We start from the raw sequence: 20,092 nt of genomic DNA, 5'->3' as shown, positions 1-20,092 counted from the left end.
GCAGTAATGATGGACAGAAAAGAAATCACAGAAAATATGATTTATTAATTACCCTCGACTGTCCTTCCCTCCATGGACTCACACACGTGTCACCTTGCTCTCGTTATCTTAGCAATGCTCTCACACAGTGTATTTGCTATCAGTTGTACAGTAACAGAAACGTTGTACAGAAACGGTACATTCTTCTTCTTTTTTCCACTACAACTTTTATTTGAAACTTATTGGTAATGTCATTTTCTTTGATCCAGCCTGGCTGCTTCCCTTTACACAGAAAAAGTGTACCAGATATATCACTTATGACTGGACGGCCAAGTGGTTTGCAGCAGCAAAAGCTCCAGATGCACAGAGGGATGATATCCCCAAGCTGACTTCTGTGAGGCTTGGTGGTCCGCCAGGTTGCAGGGCTCCTGCCTGGCCCATGGAAACCTGAAAGCCTCACCGGACAAGATCTACATGGAACTCCTGGTAGTCTCAAGACTCTCTGCCTGGACCTTCAGCTAATGTAGGCTCTCTGGTCAACTACTTAGGTTGACCAAGTTTTCCTGTGGTGTCCAGTACCTCTACCATGAAGGGTGATGGAATAAACAGAGATAAACCTTCAGGAGCTGTCCCTCCAGGACGTACTCAGCAGGAGAGTGTCCTGAGAAGAGAGTAGAGAAGAAACAGATGTTTAAAGCAGTCATCTATCTGGAGTGACCGAGGTACAACTGTCCTTTCCTGAGATGGAAATACGAGCTAACTGACCTCACAAGCCCCCCCTTTGACCTGCTTTTTTATGATTTTTCCAGTTGCACCAGGCAGCTGACTGAGCCCTCAGGTACATTATGTAGGTATCTCAGGGATGTGCTGGAGAACAGCTTCCAGTTCACGGTGAAATTTCAGAGTGATCTTTTTTGCTTTTGGTTATAAAGGGAACAGAATTTAACTGTTAACGTTCTTCTCTAGCAGGATCCTGTAATTTAGGTGGTTCTACAACTACTCCTGACCTTGCTTCATCTTTTATATCAAAGGGAATATATACGAGCAGAATTCTCTCATCCAGAGCAGTCTAACAGTGGTTAGCTGTGCATGCAAACTTTCTCATATAAAAAGCCAGGCGAAGTACAACTCATAAAATTCAATGTAAAAATGATTATAACAAAGGTTCAAAGATTAGTGGTTTCTGTTTGGATATAGATCCACTAGAGACAATGGTGTAACTGCAGAGCACATATATGTACCTGACGTACCTTTAGGGCAAATGGCATAATTACATCAGCACAGACTTCATTACAGGGCAGGTGTTTAATGAACTTCTAAGGAGGGCTTTCCAGATTATGCAGAACTCTGTTTTACTGTGGGTAGACTTTGCATGTCCACAAGAGATCTCGATACTGGATCTCCTGGGTACCAGGTTCAGCCTAGCTGTGGTAGCATGAGCCTCTGGATCACCTAACTTTTCTTCTGAAAAAGCACCATGTATTTTCTCAGGTACTTTGATAGATTTTTCAGCCAATTTGGAAGCCAGCTGTACCATGGCTGCGGTATTCTGGGGACCTGCACCACTGAATATAAAACAGTAACTGCCTGCTGTTGGTTTCCACACCTGCACAAGCTCTGTGTGAGCAGCAGAGACAGTCCATCATTTGTTTGCAAGATGGTTTGATGCAGTGCCTTTTTTTTAACTCTTCACAGCATTCTTTGGGTTGGCAGTGTTCACTAACACAACTCAGGAGTGGCTCAAGTGAGGAGGCCCCTACATCTACTCCGTGTGTAGCTTGGAGGCATGACCTCAGACTTTGTGATGATTCAAATTCATACACAGGACCAGTTGCTGGTCTACTACCCCATGTCAGCCAGGCGCAGGTACCCTTGTGGAGATGTCCGTCCAGAAAAAAAGCTTATGTATTAGGTTCCTCTGAAAATGACCTCCACTGCAAACACCAAAACTGAACACAGTAAGATGGGGATAATTGCTTGCAAACTGCCTTGCTGCTCTGAACCAGCGCACGAACCCCGAAGAAACCTAACGTCAGGTTTCATCGTGTCGCCTTCAGGCAGGCGCGAAAGCCCCAGTGCGTTCCGTGCAGCCGGAGGTGGGCTTGTCTCAGCTTGAACTCCATCTCCTCTGGCCAAAGAGACCCTCGGGGACTCGGCATCGCCGCGGGGCTGCCGGAGCCCGCCGGAGGGCGAGGGGCCCGAGGGCGCCAGCAGAGGGCAGCAGGGCTCCGCGCCTGGCCGCGGCCCGGCCCGCCAGGGGTCGCCCCTCACAGGGCCGCCTCTTCCCGCCCGGCCCGGCGCAGGGCGCCCTGCGGGCCGGCAGCGCTGAGGGGGTGCTGCTCTTCAACATGGTCCCGTTGTTTTGTCAAAGCCCGGCCGGCACGAATTTTCGGATTCTTTCCTAGTTTTCAGTCTTTTTCTGGCTGTCGGATGTTTTAAAATACCTTTTTGTGAGTGCTTTCGGCATGAGCTAGTGTTTTGCAGAAGTCGGGACAGCCCACATCAAGCATATTTGATGTTGGACTGTGTTTTGCAATATGGATAAGGAAAATCCGCTCGATGCAGGCACACATAAACATGGCTACCGAACAGGATTCCATTTCTTAAATCCCTAGTTTATCACTGCAGCAGTGCTGTAAAAATCCCACATCAGGTGCAATCTAAACCCCACTTAGTCTTGCTGACTCTCACAGTCTGTTGTGAGGGATCACGTACTGTGATTTTCGGATCCCACGAGCTTAAATAGCAATTGGGAGTACTGCTACATCCATCAGGAATGCTTACTGTGCTTAACTCTCAAGATAAGCTTTTTTTTTCTTTCATCAAAACTCAAAGTGTTGGGCAAAATGCAATTATCAGAATAAAATTTTTGTCCAGCCTTTTCCAATTATTTCTTTCTTACAATCTTCTTTTTTTTTTTTCAGGCTAAAAAAACACCTGCATATTGCTGTCATTTTTTGTAAATGTTGCTTTCCAAAGATTGATCAGCTAAATAAAGAAGTAATTATGAATCAGATGAAAAACACGGGAATAGTGTTGAGTTTTTCCATTGAAACCATTGTGATTTTTTTTGGCAATTAATAGCTGAGAAAGGAAGAAAAAGGAAATAAAGAGAACAAAATCCCGCTGTAATATATCTAGCTCATTACCAGCCAGCACTTGAAGCACCCTAATTTTGCCCAATACCTTGCACTCTTCATTGGTTTTCAAAAGCATTGTCAAATTTCAATTCCAAGCTGCTTTCAGATTTGCTGAGTTTCCTGTTTAAAAATCCTTTTTGAATGTCCGTGGACCCTCTGTTTTTATTCTTTGATTGACTTTCAAGCAGTGTATTCTGCACACTGTAAAAGCATTGCTAATCAAAGTACACATGAGCCAATTAATAGTGTGTGCTTAGGGATGGACAAGTTTCTTCTGAAAGAGTGATCATCTGGAGTTATAGAGTGAATAGGCTTCAAGCTTTTATCTCCTCTTTCCCTGAACAATTTTGTCATGCAAAACAGCTTGCAGTGATATCTGTGATGACTATTTTGCCTGTAACTATGTCTTAGAAGACTGAACAACTAGATAAACAGGAGAGAGCCATGTCAATGAAGCACGTACCTCTCTCTGCTCTGTCCCTCCACAAAGAATTGACATCCAATATTATGAGATAGCCAACCAACCCTAGATGTATGTGTGATCCCTTTATGGCTAGCAGTTTACATCTAGCTGGTATGGGGAAAAAAATGTAAGCTCATAGCTGTCCAAAGGGAGGAGACACAGAAAGCCCCTGCTGAACAATGACAGTAATAAAACAATAGCCCCACAGAGATGCTAGGTTTTCTTACAAATAATAAAAAAAAGAAACAGCATAGTTCAGAGTGTATGCATTATTGTTGCTCAGCCACCAGCAAGGAAATGTTGAGCTACCTTGGTATACGGGTACTGAGCATCAGAGAAATAAAAAGAAAAGAACACAGCCATTCTGTGTTAGAAGATCAGTGCCATAGATCACAGACAACTCGTATCTTCTCAGAAGCAATAGCACCAAAGTCTGCAGCATAGCTACAAACAAAAGAGGAATCCCATTTTCTAAGCAAGCTTGAGAACGATATGATTATCAAAACAATTTTAAGAAGTTATCTAAATACTTTTTTATGTGTAAGTTGATTTAAAAAATAACATTTTGGGGGATGTTAGTACACTTTTTACTATTTACTCTTTTTTAACCTATATTTCTTTTCAGCACAGCATGGTTAAAATAGTACAAAAACAGGAAATACAGATCTTCTTCAGTTGCTGAGAGAAAATGAGATCCTTTTCACAACGTACTTCTTGGTGGCATTATAGCTGAGTGCAGAATACACATACCACAGTTTGAAAAGTGATAGACGGAGCTAATATGCTTTGTTGGGACATACAGTTAGCTGCTGCAAGCACAGTTCTTCACTGCTTCTATTTCACTGTTTCCATACCCCACTGTAGTTTCTCTGCCCAACAGCATGCTCCATCATATCACTGCCCTAAGTTGCTCAGCACTGGCTCATGGAGCTGCACACACTTCTGCAGGCGCATTCTGTTGTGCAACTGCTTCCTCCAAGAATACTGCATCTGCCACATGGACAAGCTTTCAGGCTCTCAAGTTCTGCCTATACTAGGGTTTCTCAGTTAGAGCATACTATGAGTACTTAAAAATTGCTCAAGCTTAGAACAGATTACAGATCTCAGTTTGCATTTTCTGAGAAATTGCACCATTTTGAAAACCTAATTAGCCCCTTTTTAGAATGAAAGCTTAAACCATTGCCTGGGAAATAGGCATTCCAGTAACAATTTAATTTGAGAAACAATGATTCAGTGCATTTCCAAAAGCTAACAAGTTTCTCTAGAGCAGTGAGGTCCTGAGCTCCAGGAGGTCCTTGCATTCCCCAGGTCCATGAGACAAGGAAGAGGTTATCATACATACATAGGTCTGACAAACGGAAAACTGACAGCCAACCCACCCAGCAGAGAGCTATGAAAAGTTATCTGTGTTGCATTATAAGACTTGCTGAGATAAGCTTTCATGAAATGTTTCATTCTCAACGAACCAGCAACTTTAGACAGAAAGCATTTCAGCTGAATGGTGTTTCCAGAGAGTTGCATTTGTATCTGGATGACACAATGATGAAAAAATCTCAGGCTTGGCTAGCTGGTCAGCACTAGTTAGGTACTGCAAGGGTCAGCCAACTCAAACAAGTGTTGGGTCAGCTTCTATTCTCCTAATTGCTGCTTGCACTTGCTTCAGCAGTGCTACATATGAGCACTAACAGCACAGCTACTTGTTAACATATTCATGCTTAGATAGAGAAAATCTCTTGGATAGAGATTTCTGCATTCTGCTTTGAAGGCTTACAGTTAAATACAGATTACCGGGCTGCCTAGAAATTCTCCTGAACAAACCACCTTGACAAAGATTCTGTCTAGTTCTGCAGAGCACCTAGATGATGGCAGTAGAAACTGCAGACAGGATAAGAAAAGATTTCTCTTGAGCAACTGTAGAATTACACTTTGGAAAACCCCATTCTTTTCACAAGACTTCACACTGAAGATTTTTTACTAACAGAGTAAGGTGTGTATCACATTAGAAGTACATTTGGTCTACTCTGACGTGTAGAATGGGATCCCTGAACATCTCTTAAATAAACTTCAGCTAGTGCAAGAGATCCCTAAACGTTCCATATTGATGCCTATATTTCCTTCCAAATACTCACACAAATGGCTAGAGGAAAACCTCAGATCTAAGCTGTTGCCTCTCCTTTTCATTACAGGAATAGTAGAAAGTATCACTTACCAGCAAAGCTGTCAAACTGTCTCCCGTTTTCCCATTTTCAGATGTGGTTTGAGTTTTTTATACTTCTGCCAGTTTTTAACTGTTTGGGCTGATACATACTCTGGAAGGTGTTTGCCTCGGGCAGAGGTCTATGGAAAAAAAAGCGTAGAGGCTATATAAAACACTATATACTGTATGCAAAGAATGTGACAGAATTGAATTTACATAAACAGTCTTAATTCTGACATTTCCTAAGTCATGAAAGTATTATTTTTCTGCCTTAATAAAGCTATGGTTTTGTATATGCTCATGTGTTAAATATTTGGTATACAAAAAATCACTGGCATGTTACCACCCATCAAAACTCTGTGGCCCCTACAAAAGTAAACATATATAAGTATGGCATAGGTTGGACTAAAATGTACCAGCTAGTCTTGGTACATCAAAGCTTTGATAAGCCTTGAGGGAACTAAGATGGTGATTAAAGAAAATATTTTTAAAACCTAACAGAAGTGAAAACTGAGGAAAAATCCTGAATACATTAAAGTAAATGGTAAAGCATCCAGAGTTTTAAATGGTGTTAAGTTTTTGTGTAGAACACCAAAGCAGGAAAAAAAGTCTGGAGTTAGCTGGGTGCAAATTGGATTATTTTCCTTTAGAAGTCTTTGAATCACAAAAGTAATGTTTTTAAAAAACAGAAAAAATGTTTGGCTTAGCACAGAGCATTTGTGTAGTTGTCTGACTTGTGGTATAAACAAAATCAGCATAAGAGATCTAACATTCCCTTCCAAGCCTTCTGAACTAGGACTAGTCAATATGGAGGTAGGAAAATAAGGGCATCTTTATATGTTGCTGGATTCTGTTAAGATTATTCTTCTTATAAGAGAGAAAAACAAACAAACGAACAAACATATACATATGATTTTGAAAAGCTTTTGGCAAAGTTCCTGCTCCTTACAAATTTATGTCTAACAGTCAGAAACGATGAATATGTCAAATACTGGCCAACAATGAGAAAACCAAATCTAACCAACGCAAATGTTAGCTCTGAAATCTTCCAGGAGCATTCCACATTAGAGACACAGCAAGTATGGTCCTGGTAATCTTTCTACTTCGTATTAGACGACAGTACAATTACTGTTAAAAACGAGGGTTTGAATCTGGAATTTAAAATGACAAAAATTTGAGTGTTGCCTATATTTCACTAGTGCTGAATACAACCATTCAGTGTTGAGGCTGCCAAAAAGAACAAAAAGAAAGACAGAACACTTTTCTTCTCGCAACATATAGCATTACAATTAAAAAAATAAAAAATAAAAAGCAGCCACAGATTTACAAGAAAGATGGAAAGGCACATTGGTTCCTCTGGCCTCCAGGGCAAAAATGGGAAGAAAATTCCAGTTGTAATAATTGCTATGATGATTATTTTCCTTTCTTTCAGCTCAGGAGAATTTCTGGTTTTCTAGACTAAGAATGGGAGAAACAGTGCAAGAGTGATACCATCCTAAATTTATATGTTTCCAGCTCTTTATCTTGCTTCATCAAAGGAAAACAAATTAAGGAGGCTTTTCATATATTGAGAATTTTTTTCAGCCATAGTAAATGAAGGACATCACCATAAACGGCAAAGATAGGCAGCGTTGTACCAGTTGACAGTTTAGATGTGCATTTCTGTTTGCAAGCCTAGATTTTTTTCATCTTAAATCCAAACTGTTCACCCTACTGAATACTGTAGATTTGATACTCATTTACCCCATGTGAAGGAGATTCATTACAGGTGTGTATCAGGTGTTCAGTGTGTTTTGCAATCCACTGTATAACAACTGTTACAACAAAGAGATCTCATATTAGCTTGTCTTATTGTCTTTCTATCAATAAGAATAATTTCTTTTGCTGTATAAGAGAAAAGCAAATTATCTTTCTTGGTTACTAGTGCAGATTTCTGCACAGTAACTCAAAGAGTTCTTCTTCATAATGCCCAGTGTCTGGTGGTCTCTCAAATACTCTTTGTAAACAGTTTACATTGATCTTTGCTCCAAGCTGTGAGATGTTTATGGATTTTTTTTTTTCAGTATGGCTACTTGCCCACCCTAAAGACCCAAAGCCTTATTTCAGTAATCCTAAAAATAGGCCAGGATCAATTACAAAGACTTTTCCGCAACAATGTTGTTCTAAAATAAACTTAAAACTTAAGATTTTGGCAAAGAAACACATTAACAGTCAACCTGGAAATGTTTCAAACAGCGATTGATCAAGACCCAGCTGAGTTTATTCTACTCAAGATAGATTTTCATCAGATAGTCCAAAAAGAATGTTTGTTTTGGCCTCTGTCTCTATAAATAATATTAACCTGGCAACAATTCTGTTTCTATAAAGACCACTGAGCAGGCTAAATGTCTGTACCTTTCTTCTCATGTGCTACACCAGTTTCACTTAAATCTCGTGTTTGCTCAGTTATTTCAGGATCTCTGTTACAATTTTTGTGCTGCGCTTAAATTGCCTGTCTAGCTCTTGGAGATACATACATGATCAATGTTTATAAGGTCATAGTGTGTTCAGAACACATCTCTGACCTACAGAAGTGTTTATCCCTGCTCCATTTTTTACCCATAAGGATCTGATTCATAGGTAGTTGTGCAGATTTTCAAGCATTTAGGCACAGTAATGTAGCTAATGGGTCACAAATATAATTGTGCAATCCAAGTTGACATTTAGCTCTTTTTTGAGTTTTAGGTGGGTGTAAACACCTTTAGCAACCTGTTTATAAATGTCCAGTGGCAGACATGGAAAACCAACTGAGGTCTTCCAAACCCTAGTTTAGTTCCTTCACTTCACTCTCCATTGCTTTAATACCAGTCTTTTGTACTTAAACAGAAAGAGGAAGTTATCTTTATAGTAACATTTAGGGCAGATACATCACAGAATGTGAGACCCTCAGTTACTAGAGGAAAAGAAGCCTACAAGAGAGTTTAAACCTATGGATCTTTTCATCTCTCATGGAATAGAATTATACTTTTTATCTAATATGATCTTAAAAGAGGAAAAGTGGTATATAGTGTTATAAAGCAAGACTATCTTCATGTTATAAGAACATACTTCTGAAGATGCAAATGTTCAAGACTTCTCTGGAATGTGTTCACATAAAAGATCCATTCCTACTGCTCTCTGAAAGTCCTACTACCTTTACAAAACTCCTTACCACCAGAACAAAGTGTAGACTTGGATTTTCACAAGTAACAAATCACGTACACATAATGTAAGTGAAAACATTGACTTCTTCAAAAATCAGTGCATGTCAGTTACTGAATTACTTGGAATGCACTTTTATATGACCCCAATTCACTTTCAATGTATGCTTTTCAAATTGTCTCTCTATCCAGCTGCCAAATTAAGCTCAAGTTGTCTCAGTTAAGAAAAAGCTGAAGCAATTAAGAGATATAGGAAAATATTTGCTTCTGAATGCTTTCCTTCCATTCTGTAAAGTGTGTACCATCTTTGACACAGCCATACATCTACATCCTCACAGATCAGCTGTGTCTTGAGCTTGCTGATTCATTCTTTTCTTAGATTCTTGAAGCAAGGGTCTCATTTCATATCTTTATCCTTTGTCTCAAGATGTGGACTTTCCCTTGTCATTTATTCTTTCTTGCTCAGAGAATTTTTCTTTTCTATAATCTTTTTTTTTTTTTTTTTTAATCACTCTGTCTCTGCCTTCCCTGTCTGGCACTGGCTTCCCACTTACACCAAAAAAAAGCTGTTTACCTTCACTTTCAGGCTCCTACAGGGACTCTCCATACTTCCCATGACCTCTCTTTCATTATGGACTCATTTGCTCCCATCCTTCCTTTGCCCATTTATTAAAATTTCCAAGAGCCTCTATGCTTTATTCTTCACATCTGAAACTTCCAGAAAGCCTCTTCAGAAAGTTGTTTTAAAATCCAAGTACAATGTAGCATGCATACCTACTACCTTACTACTGCTACCAGCATTTAGAAATGTACTATCTATGTTAGTTGGGCATTATCTAAAAGCTACTGCAAAGGCATTTCAACTGAAAGTAAGCAAAAGCAATACTGAAGAGTACACATATAATTTCAGCTATGTTCAGAGACAGTGTGAGAGATGTGAGTACTATCACTGATGTAAAAAGGGAGCAGAAGCAGAAATCTCAGAAGGAACAAGAAAGTCCAGGCTATAAACACCAACTTTCTTACAGGTACATTCACACTGACAAGTATTTTGTAATTGAGTTCAGTTCAGGGGAAGAGGGTCAACATACGTATACAGTTAGGTGCTATGAAGAACAAGCCAGGGTACTGAAGTACAGAAAGGAGTAAGAAGATACCGTCCAGATCTCTTAAAAGAGCCCAGAATGATAAATCATGCAATTTTGTGCCAACAGTCATGAAACTCTATGCAATGACAGGCTGCTTCCTATCCTTGCTACATGCACTGGTCCTTAGCGTTGTTGCAAACTGAACTTACCCACACCCAGTCTCTTAGTGCACTTATGGTGGCTCAGTCTGCCTAATACACTGCACCAGAATGTTGCATCATCCTTCTTGCATCTATTCACACTGGTAAATAATTTTAAGCAAAACAGGTGTCCATTTGGAGGAATGACAGCTTCTGGTCCTTGACTACAAGTAAAAAAACAAACAAGCAAACAACAACAACAACAAAAAACCCATCTACTTTCAAATAGAGGTAGAAACTGAAAATATGATGTTTCTTCCATTACAGTGAGTAAAAAGCAGGAGTTTTTTGTCTTCATCTTTTTCATATATGCTGAAAAATTCTTCAATTAAATTTTTAGGAAATGTTTACAATGTTTCCACAAACTTTTCAGCAACAAAGGTGCAATCTTTTATTTCTTTATTATTATTATTTCTATTTTGACACTGACAATGTCAGACGTTTTTTATAGGCATTGTTGCTTTAGGAGAAACAGAAAAGCTTTCCTAATTCACACGCCCTCTAATTTCACCAAACATACCTACACCATGTTTTAATGCAGACAAACTGGATGTGCTCTTTTTTGGTTGTTCAAAATCTTTAAGCAGAGTCACAGATGTAATTCTGTCCAAGTGTTACACTGATTTGAGACACCACCTGGACAGGAGTGGCATAAAAAGCAGGTAAATGCATAAATTAATGAAAGATGTTCACAACTGCCATCACATCCAGGTATCAAAGAATATTATGCATAGCATGGTGGACTTGACGTTGGTATGGGACAAGTACATTCTTAATTGTTATGCTGAAATACAGCCATAAACTGGAACACGTCCCCTTTTCAGAAAATCCTGGACAAAACTGGTTAGGAGTTTGAAGTTATTTGTTAAGTGTAAATGAGAAAATAATCCACTCATTTTCAGAGAAAAATTACAAGCAAAAAGATCTTTAATGTCTATCATAGTTTTAAACAGAAGAGGGTTTTTTTCAACAACAAGCTACATTTGAAATACTTCCTGCAAAAATGTTACACTCAAACCAAAGCCACATCCTGCCTTTGTGTGTCCTGCAAGAACTCTTAAAATTGCCACTGACATAGCTAGTGCATAGGAACTCTCATTCCCAGGAACATGAAAGACTGGTAAAGCATACAATTCTGGCTGATTACTTAAGCTGTTGAATGATTTTAACTTCTTCTGATGGGTGAAGCTTACCTTGCTGTCACAGGAAGCTCTATTATAGCCATCAGAAGGTTGTGCTACTGGGCTTGAATATAAATGTTTTTTGGCAAGTGGATACTCAAGATATCATATAAGGAAAATATGTCAGTATTTAATAGATTAATTATAACCATATTCTAAAAATAATATGAACTGTATATTGCAACTGTGCAAAGTAAAAGTTTATTTATTCAACGGAAGGGGAACTGAGAATTCACTTCCTCTGTCTGAAGTTAAAAAATGCTACCAAAGCTATTGTAAAGTTCCTTTTTCATATATTATTGATTCTATTAAATTCAAATAGAGCTCTATTCAACTTGCATTATATGGAAAACTATAACATCAACATCATCTGGAAAACACTGTTAGCTTACCAATCTTTCATCTGCCTTATACTCTTGTGAATCATGTGAGAGGCTAGTCTTGAGTAAAGGTGATGGGCCACCTGTGGGTTAATATAAATCCTCTGCACCATGAGAGGACAGACTCAGTTCATCTCTTGTTTGGCTTGCAGACATCTGGCTTCAGTCCAGCAGCAACTAGGAGGGCTGCCAAAGGAGAGAGGATAGAAAGGTCAAGCTCTCCAAATTCTTCACAGTAATATTCAAGGTTAGCTATACCACACTTGAGTAGTGTTATGTACTACCATTCAGATAATCCACAGTTACACTGAAGTAAAATTTCATGGACTCTTTCTTACACAAATATAACAGTGTTCTGAACTGACCAATACAGGACACCCATGTAATATGACAAGGCCCATAGCCTCAGATTTTTGTAGTACATGGACCTTCTTTGTAGACTTAACTCACACTGCTATCACCTAATTTGGTCAGGCTTAGTGGGACCTATGAGAAAGGACTGTCTGCGTACCCAAGTTCCAAAATATTGATGCTCATTTCAAAATACAATGTATTTTTACATTAATGAAGAACTTAAATTAGACAGATGGCTCCCACTATTTTCAGGTGACACTTATTCTAAGGCATCATGAAACAGATGTTGTTAATGTTGAGTAATTTTAGAATATGTTAAAAATCAATAGTATGGGTAGATTTTTTTTTTTTAAGGTCGTCTAATGTGGTACCATCTTTTACATACTTATATATATATACATATATAAATAGGAGGCAAAAATTTAACTGCTTCAGAAATGAGTTGAAGCTATGCTGCCCCTAATTGTAATTGTACTACGGAAGGGTTAGTCATTTGAAAGTTGCATCAGTATTTTTCTTTATGGGGGGTTGATATTCATGCTCTTCCCACAAACACACACTCTCAAAAGTCAAGAAACCTCACCCTTCTGCCTTTCTGCAAAATCCATAAATAAGGCCTGAAAGTACCTGAGGTACAGCAGTTCAGCGACCTCCGCCTTAGTTCAAGCTTCTCAGAAGTGTGAGCTGCTCTCTGAGTGTTCACACAGGCACTAATTCTGGTACTTCAAAGATAAATGCTATTAGCACTTTATTTGGTTTTCATGAGGTGTAAAATGAGGCAGTGGGAGTTACGACAGTGAGAAAATCAGGACAGTAAGAATCTTTTTTTGGGGGGGAGGGGAAGGGGAGAGGGGAAACCAGATGATCTTTATTAAAGTCCTTTCCATCTCAAAACATTTTCTCGTTTCTTTTGCCTGGATTTCTATCACTCCTTGGAACAACCAATAAGCAATAATCAGGTCTACAGAGGGCAAACAGCTACTAGTTATAGTGGATATTGTAATTGCATATTGTGTAACTGTGCTCTTCTGAATGTAAGCTAGCAGGTATGGTGGAAGACACATTAAAGGAAAAAGAATACCACTACCAATAACAAAAAAAACATACTCCTTAAATAAGAGCTTGGCGGCTAGAGGATGTCACATGGCCATGCACTACTCCAATTCAAGCCCTAAGCATGAAAAAAGCCTGTTGGGAAACTGGTTTCTACACCACCCACATCTACACTTTTTCATTCTCCAGAGATCCAAGTGGCACAAGCTTCTGGGGGCGGCACTGGACTTGGGAGGTGAAGTAACAACATCAGCTAAAATTCCCTTTCTCCATACTTAGATTGTCAGAATGATGTACCTTTCCCAGGTGCCAAGCTAACAATAGATACTTGTTTTGGTCACCTACCAAGGGGGATTAATGCAGGACATCCGACCCAAAACAAATCCATGAATTTAATATTCACCTCCCTTCAAGATGGGGCAAGAAGATGAAACTTGTTGAGCTTTCCCCATTTTCTTCCAGACTTAGGCAGGGACTTGAGGCAAGATCTGTTCCCTACTTTGGCCCCTTATGAAAAGTAAGGGCTACACACCTAAAATCTACTCTGCAGGAACTGTCAGGATCTTCTACTTTAGAAAAAAAAAATAGGTCTCAAGACTGAAATTTTCCCTCAGTTTGTTGTTACACTGATGGGAAGTAAGTAGTGATGGTGCAACATCTCCACTTCTCTCTTCTTCATGTCGGAAAAGAAAGCACACTTGGTTTGTAGTGCCACTTTCTTCATCTCACTCCTCACCCTATATGTATACTGTGCTCAGCAAATGCTCTACAGTGTGGCTCTGAGTGACACTACATACAGGGGTATGGTCAGAAGACCGGTGCCAGAGATGGCATTCACATCCCTTCACATAGACTGACTTTCAGTGAAAAGAAACTTCAAACTAGTATACTACTTGTGCAAATATCATTTTATCAATGGTGACATCTTATCAATTGGGAAAAATAAGTTGATATGGAAATAAACCACGGAGGAAAGGAGTAAGGAAAGGGTCAAATATATTGAATAAAATACATTATTTGCTTCTGTAATTCCACATTCTTTTGTCTTCAAATACCTTTTACATTCACTTCAGTATAAAATTTAAAATCATTGCCTATATCATAGTTTGTCACACATGTGAAAGCTAACACACAGCATTAATAAAATCAAATGTCCAATTTAAAATAATGCTTCTCATTAAGATGACTTTAGTACGCATTGCTTTGAGCAACAGCAAAAAGCCTGCCTTGTAAAGCTAAAGAAATAACATTAATAATAAATGCTGACATTTTCAAATGAAGACCCTCGGGTTATAATTTTCCAGTTAATAATAAATAGCACTCTCAATAAGCTAGATGATATTTCAGTTTTCCATTTAGCATTTACACGATTCCTTTTAGGGGTGCAAACAATGCCATTTATTGTAAGATTTATAAAGCTAATAAGTTATGGTAGTCAAGCTTTTCCTACTACAGTTAGAATTTTTTGTTAGACATTCAGCTCTTGCAGAGGTGAAGTGGGCTGACTTAAAGAACAGAAAGCAGTTGCAAGAAATATGGATGTGCACAGAGCGATACTTATACACGAGAGATGGAAAATTGAGACCTGATCAAAAAGTCATTGACCCAAGAAAAAAAGATTTCTCAGGCATATCTAGCTTTTGAATCAAGGCCTTTGAAATTTTAACAGGGTAAAGCCCACACATGTAAACCATTGCCTGAACATATTCTGACCATGGAAAGAGAAGCCACTGACTAACCTGAAGGTCTATTGTGTATGGAGGAAGTAAACAAAGTAATGGAAAAAAAAATGGAAATCTATCTTCAAATCATCCATAGTGCACAGAACTGTAGTTACCAAGTTGTGGTCATGAAATTCAAAACTGTTTCGGTTTGAACCTTCTGTAGTTAAAAAGGATGGATTTTCCAACTCTCCTGCTGAAATGCTGCTGAAAACCTCATCTTCAGGTTTTCACCCACATAGAGTTTGGGTTTTGCTTTTGGTTTTCTGATGTAGGAACAGATTCATGTAAGCTTTCCTAGGAAAAGTCACAGAGTAACTCACAGTTCTGAGTCTCTTACAGATAATATCTGAGTTGTTTTATAAATAGATGTTCAGAATAGCTCCACTGCTTCTTAAACTTCTTAACTGCTTCTTAAACTTCTTAAACTTCTTGTCCTTCATGCTCTTTCTCAAAAGATAATTCTTGACTTTAGGTCACTCTGATACCACCAGTTCTATCTCATCTTAATGATTCCTGATAATGCAGTATCTCTGTAAGAGAATTCCTCTGGTTAGCTGGTGCATTGTTGCCTGCACTAAGGCAAATACCTCTGTTCCTAACTTTGGTCTCCTAAATTAGATCGCATATTTAAGAATGAAGAGGATGGAAGGGTGAATGGGCAGAAGGAAATTGAACTGGCTACATACCTGCTTTTCAGCCCTTGAGTTTTAGCTGCTTTTTTTTTTTTTTTTTTTTTTTTAACCAGAAGACTTATGTGATGTACTTGTTAACTAACTTCCACATTTAGTTTTACTTAAATTTGTTTTACTGTGATTTTTCAAAAGCTATTACTGGTAATTGCCTACATACAAACTCAAACAAGAGCTTTCCATCTTTCTCAGAGGAAGTTTTACAATGTACATTTCTTCCACATAATTGTATAATCCCAAAGGATAATTAAAAAATGCAATAGAATTCATTCTCATTGGAAGAAAATATGACTTGTAGTTGCTGCTTGATAATCCTTACGCTTTCTGCTTTCAACTCTAGGAAGACCCCCAGGTTTTCCAAATGCCCTAACTTACATCAGTTTGGCGCAGTGCTGTGATTCACTTTGCACTAATTGCAGCCTCAAGGTTTCCTGAAAGAATAGTCTTGGTGAAAGACATTATCTGCTATACCCCAGGGGATCTTCCAATCACTTTGCCAAAGATTGCAGTGTTTACAGAGGGCTACTCGAAAAGAAGATATTCCAACATTTAGAAATCATCTGCATTAAATTAAGCTGATGATTTTTGTCGCTTTTTGTAGCTTGTCTATGCCTAAAACTCTCTGATCAAAATGTTCATTCTTCCAGTTGTTTTGTTTCAATAATAGCCATTAAAAAATCTTGCTTTTTATGTGTTTTAGGATGACAAAATATATGATTCATAAACAGATTGATTATTTTTTTTCAACTATTGGCCAGTGGCACAATGGCTTGGCTGTATTTTATGTATATGCAGCATTTCCATTCATAACAATGAGGTCTACAGGCTAATTCTGCATTGCTCACGGCAGGTAAAATCCCAGACATCACAGTGTCACATCTGCCCTGCAAGAAAATGAAGGTCAGCCTTAAAAGTCACATCGTTATCAGTGCATAAAGTGATGTCAAGAAGACTTAAGCAAGTGTATCTGCAGTAAAATATTACATTTTTGTCAAAGGAGTTTGGGTTTCACAACCAAAACTGTTTTTCTTTGTTCCCTGTCAAAAACAGATGTTCAGCTTTAACTCTAAATTATCCTCTGCTTAATGGAAAATTACATTACAAAGATATGCAATCCACAAGAATTGTGTAGATCAAAAATGCTCCCAAAGCTGAGGGTGTACAATGATAGCATATCTACCCAGTGATCTACTCTTCAGTGATAGGAAAAGGAAAGGAACAATTCATGATTGCATGCATTAAATCTTGAGTCATGCAACTGCTGTGAAACACACTGTTGTTATGTGGGTGGGCAGCATGGCTCTTCTTTCCATTAGGAAACAAAAAGCTTTTGGAAAAAAGCACAGAAGAGGGCTGGAATTCAGGGGAATGATTCTGCTATACATTAATTTTAGCTGAGAACCAAGAAAACAAATTAGGAAACCCAACATATTTCTACCTGCTCTTGCTACAAACACTGTATCTCACTAACATTAGGACACAGTGTTAATCAGGTCCATATCTGCTGCAGCATTTCCCTCACCACAGTTCTTCCTTATGAATACATGATGGCCTCCACCCATCCCACTGAAGCACAATGCTCTCATGCTCCTGAATACAGTCCAAAACTTCGGAGAGCATTCAAGGTCTTCTGGGACTTCCATGATTTTCTCCTCATTTTCTAGACATGTGCCTTTCTCATCTGCACTGTTCCATAGAGAGAAGGATGCCTACCTACTACAACCAGGTATAAGGAGAGCAGGAAGATACTGCCATTCAGCTTCCCTAGTTGTATTTCAGGTCACTTGGAGAGGGCAGGAATGAACAAAGCTAGACGTAGAGAAAACAAAGGCTCATCTGCATCACCAGAATAAATGTATTTTGCATAAATGCCTCGGTCATGTCTTATTAGAACAGCAACATAAGTGCAAAACCACTAGTGTAACCAGGGTGTGGCCCTATTACTGGTTGGTTACATGTAGAAGTGAGCTAATGCTTTTTGGCAGCAAAATGCACGATCAGATGTAAGTCTTTAAACATGTGCAAAGCGTTCACTGCGGAGTGCTGATTGCAAAATTGACCTTGAGATGGTTAAAAAAACTAATTAATTGACAATCAGCAATTTGAAATTACCTCTCTCCTTCGTTACCATAATGATCCCAAAAGGCAAAAGAGCAACTGCAAAGAATGTCAGCAGTGAGAATATGCAGTACCCTCGGAATCTGACTCCCAAGCTGCTGAGCTCATGTTTAGTAACTTTTTGATTATTTTTCAAATACGAAGTTTGCCAGATATGGATGCATTTGTGCCTAGCCAAAGATGTAGTTCTGACTTCAGCAAATCTCTGGTAAATTACAGACAGCTTCCCAGTGAAACAATGTTTTTTTGTTTTTGTTTCTGTTTTTTTGTTTTGTTTTGTTTTGTTTTGTTTTGTTTGCTTGCTTGCTTTTAAGCAACAGGAGCAGAATAATGTACTGTTCTCTAAATGTGGTCTGTAGTACAGCTGAACTGTGTCAGCTGGATTTTTTCATAGCAGTTACCCCTTAACGCACTCACACATATTTGCTGTGCAAGATGTGGTGGCAATTAAAAATGTTACCATCCTTCTTCTACAATTATTTTATCTCAAGCAGTGTTGGAAGTACAGAATACAGGATTCTTTCACTGGTTTGGAGCAGAATATGGTGATTTAAAATAGAATCAGAAAGGTTGGAGATGATCACTCAGATCATCTACTCCAGCCATCAACCCATCAATCCAACCACCAACTGTCTTCTAAACACAAGGCTAAGCGAAACCACCTTACAACTTTTCTAAATTTACTTTGAAATAACTGCATTGGAGATGGAGACATCTTCGCTTATGTTCACTGTGCCTCACTATCAGCTCCTTTGATACTGAGGGAGATCAGCTAAAAGCACTGGTTTAGGAGAGCTGCTAACAATGAAAACATAATTGAAAAACAAATCAAGAGATGAGACCGTTGGCACATCTCCTGCAGTACTCCGAATTTCATCTTTTTAACTTGACACTAACTCACTGAACTATCCAATTGAGGCTTGCCTTTTATAGCTTCGGATGGAAGACTCAGATGTTGTCAGGTCTTTTTTTTCTGTGACCCTCTGGATGGAATTTAACACAATCTGTAAGTATTTCTACTCAATGTCTTAAATTCCAGCACACCTCAAAGCAGTGCTTCATGGTGCCACAAAACGTCAGAGAAATGGGATGCTGTAAGAGCAATGTTCTGGCTGGCTTGAGGTGGATTACTAATTAATACACAAATAAATATATGTATTAAAAGTGTAGCCAGACTCTCCAAAATCACTTTTCTGTCAGAAAACCAGCAGCCCGGCCTCGCTGAGGTGGCCAAGGGCCTGGGCGTGTCTCGGGCTCCATTTCGTGAGCTCACCACAGCCTTCGGGGCGGCCTCGAGCCGGGGAGTCGCCGCCACTACCAGCGCCTGGGAACAGAGGGGACACCCGATAGCGGGCCGCCTGCCCTCGAGGCTGAAGGCGGAGGGCGTTGCTGAGAGCGCTGGGGCGGCTCCCGCAGAGGCAGCCCGCGGGCCGGCCCCACTTCCCCACAGGCGCAGGGCGGGAGGGTTCCCGCCGCGAAGGGAGAGCCGCAGAGTCGCCCCGCAGAGCCGCCCCGCCGCGCCTCCTGCTCGCAGCAGCGCCGGGAGCAGCCCGCCCGCCCGCCAAGGTGAGTCGGGGGTGAGGGAGGTGTCGGCCCCGACGTGAGCGGGCGGGAGGAGGTCTGGAGGCGTCCGGGGGCAACGACACTTGTGCTGGAGCGGGGAGCAACGGCAAGCCCCGCTCCGGCCGGGGGACCCCTGCCTTTTGGAGGGCGGGAGGCGGCTGAGGAGAGCGCGGCAGCCCCGCCGTCACGCAGGCGGCTCTCCGCGGGGCTTCCGACGGCGGGCGGGGCCCCGGCGGGTGGCAGCGGTACGTAGCGGTGGGGCTTCGCGTTCGCACTGAGAAGGCCCGCACGGCGTGCTGCCTTCACTTGAATGCCACGGACAAGTAACGAATGTACAGTCAGTCCCCACGAGGTCAGCTTTGGATGAAATTTGGATGCTAGAATGGCTCGTGCCAGCAAAATACTCAGGATGCTATCGCACCGGGACACAGTTTGTCTTGCTGAGGACCATTCCTGCCCCACATTGCTCTCATCTGGAGCTGGTGTGGCTCCTGCTTGAATGTTCCCCCTCAGCCTCAGCTTCTGATATTTTGAAACTCGTTTTTCCTCCTTGGTTCCCGCTCCCCTTTGTGAATGATGTGAAACCCATGTGAAACCACGCCAGTGGTGTAGATGTGGCGTTAGCAGGGCTGGGCTCAGTGCAGTGCTGCATCAGACCTTGCAGAGGGCTGTGCGGGGCGATGTGCCCCGCCTGTATGAGCTCCCACTCATCCACCTTCACTAGCTTTACAAACTTATTTTCTAGAAACTTGGTAAAGAATGTGAATTTGGGTTAAAACTTAGT

The 20,092-nt window shown here is 40.2% G+C and overlaps 1 protein-coding gene and 1 long non-coding RNA gene across 4 annotated transcripts in view; one reads left to right on the top strand and one right to left on the bottom strand.

Moving 5' to 3' along the window:
- Positions 1-27: 27 nt before the first annotated feature.
- LOC121110047 lies at positions 28-19,197 on the bottom strand. Of its 3 annotated transcripts, none has more exons than XR_005858028.2 (7): positions 12,789-19,197; positions 11,820-11,993; positions 10,767-10,882; positions 10,256-10,410; positions 9,533-9,672; positions 5,792-5,919; positions 28-640 (listed from the first exon to the last, which is right to left on the bottom strand). It is a non-coding gene; the product is annotated as an uncharacterized LOC121110047 (long non-coding RNA). The 3 variants fall into 3 exon arrangements; XR_005858027.2 differs by having other exon boundaries at positions 9,533-9,666; XR_005858029.2 differs by lacking the exon at positions 10,767-10,882 and having other exon boundaries at positions 9,533-9,666.
- APBB1IP (amyloid beta precursor protein binding family B member 1 interacting protein) overlaps positions 19,188-20,092 on the top strand; it is a 58,429-nt gene continuing 57,524 nt past the window's right edge. Inside the window, exon 1 of the mRNA NM_001006357.3 lies at positions 19,188-19,311. The gene's annotated coding sequence lies outside the window, so the exon portion shown is untranslated. The remainder of the gene's footprint in view (positions 19,312-20,092) is intronic.

Source organism: Gallus gallus, chromosome 2 (genome assembly GCF_016699485.2).
Source record: "Gallus gallus isolate bGalGal1 chromosome 2, bGalGal1.mat.broiler.GRCg7b, whole genome shotgun sequence".
NCBI classification, from domain to species: domain Eukaryota; kingdom Metazoa; phylum Chordata; class Aves; order Galliformes; family Phasianidae; genus Gallus; species Gallus gallus.
Note: the sequence above shows the minus strand (reverse complement) of the source record. Positions and strands in the feature narration are given on the sequence as shown.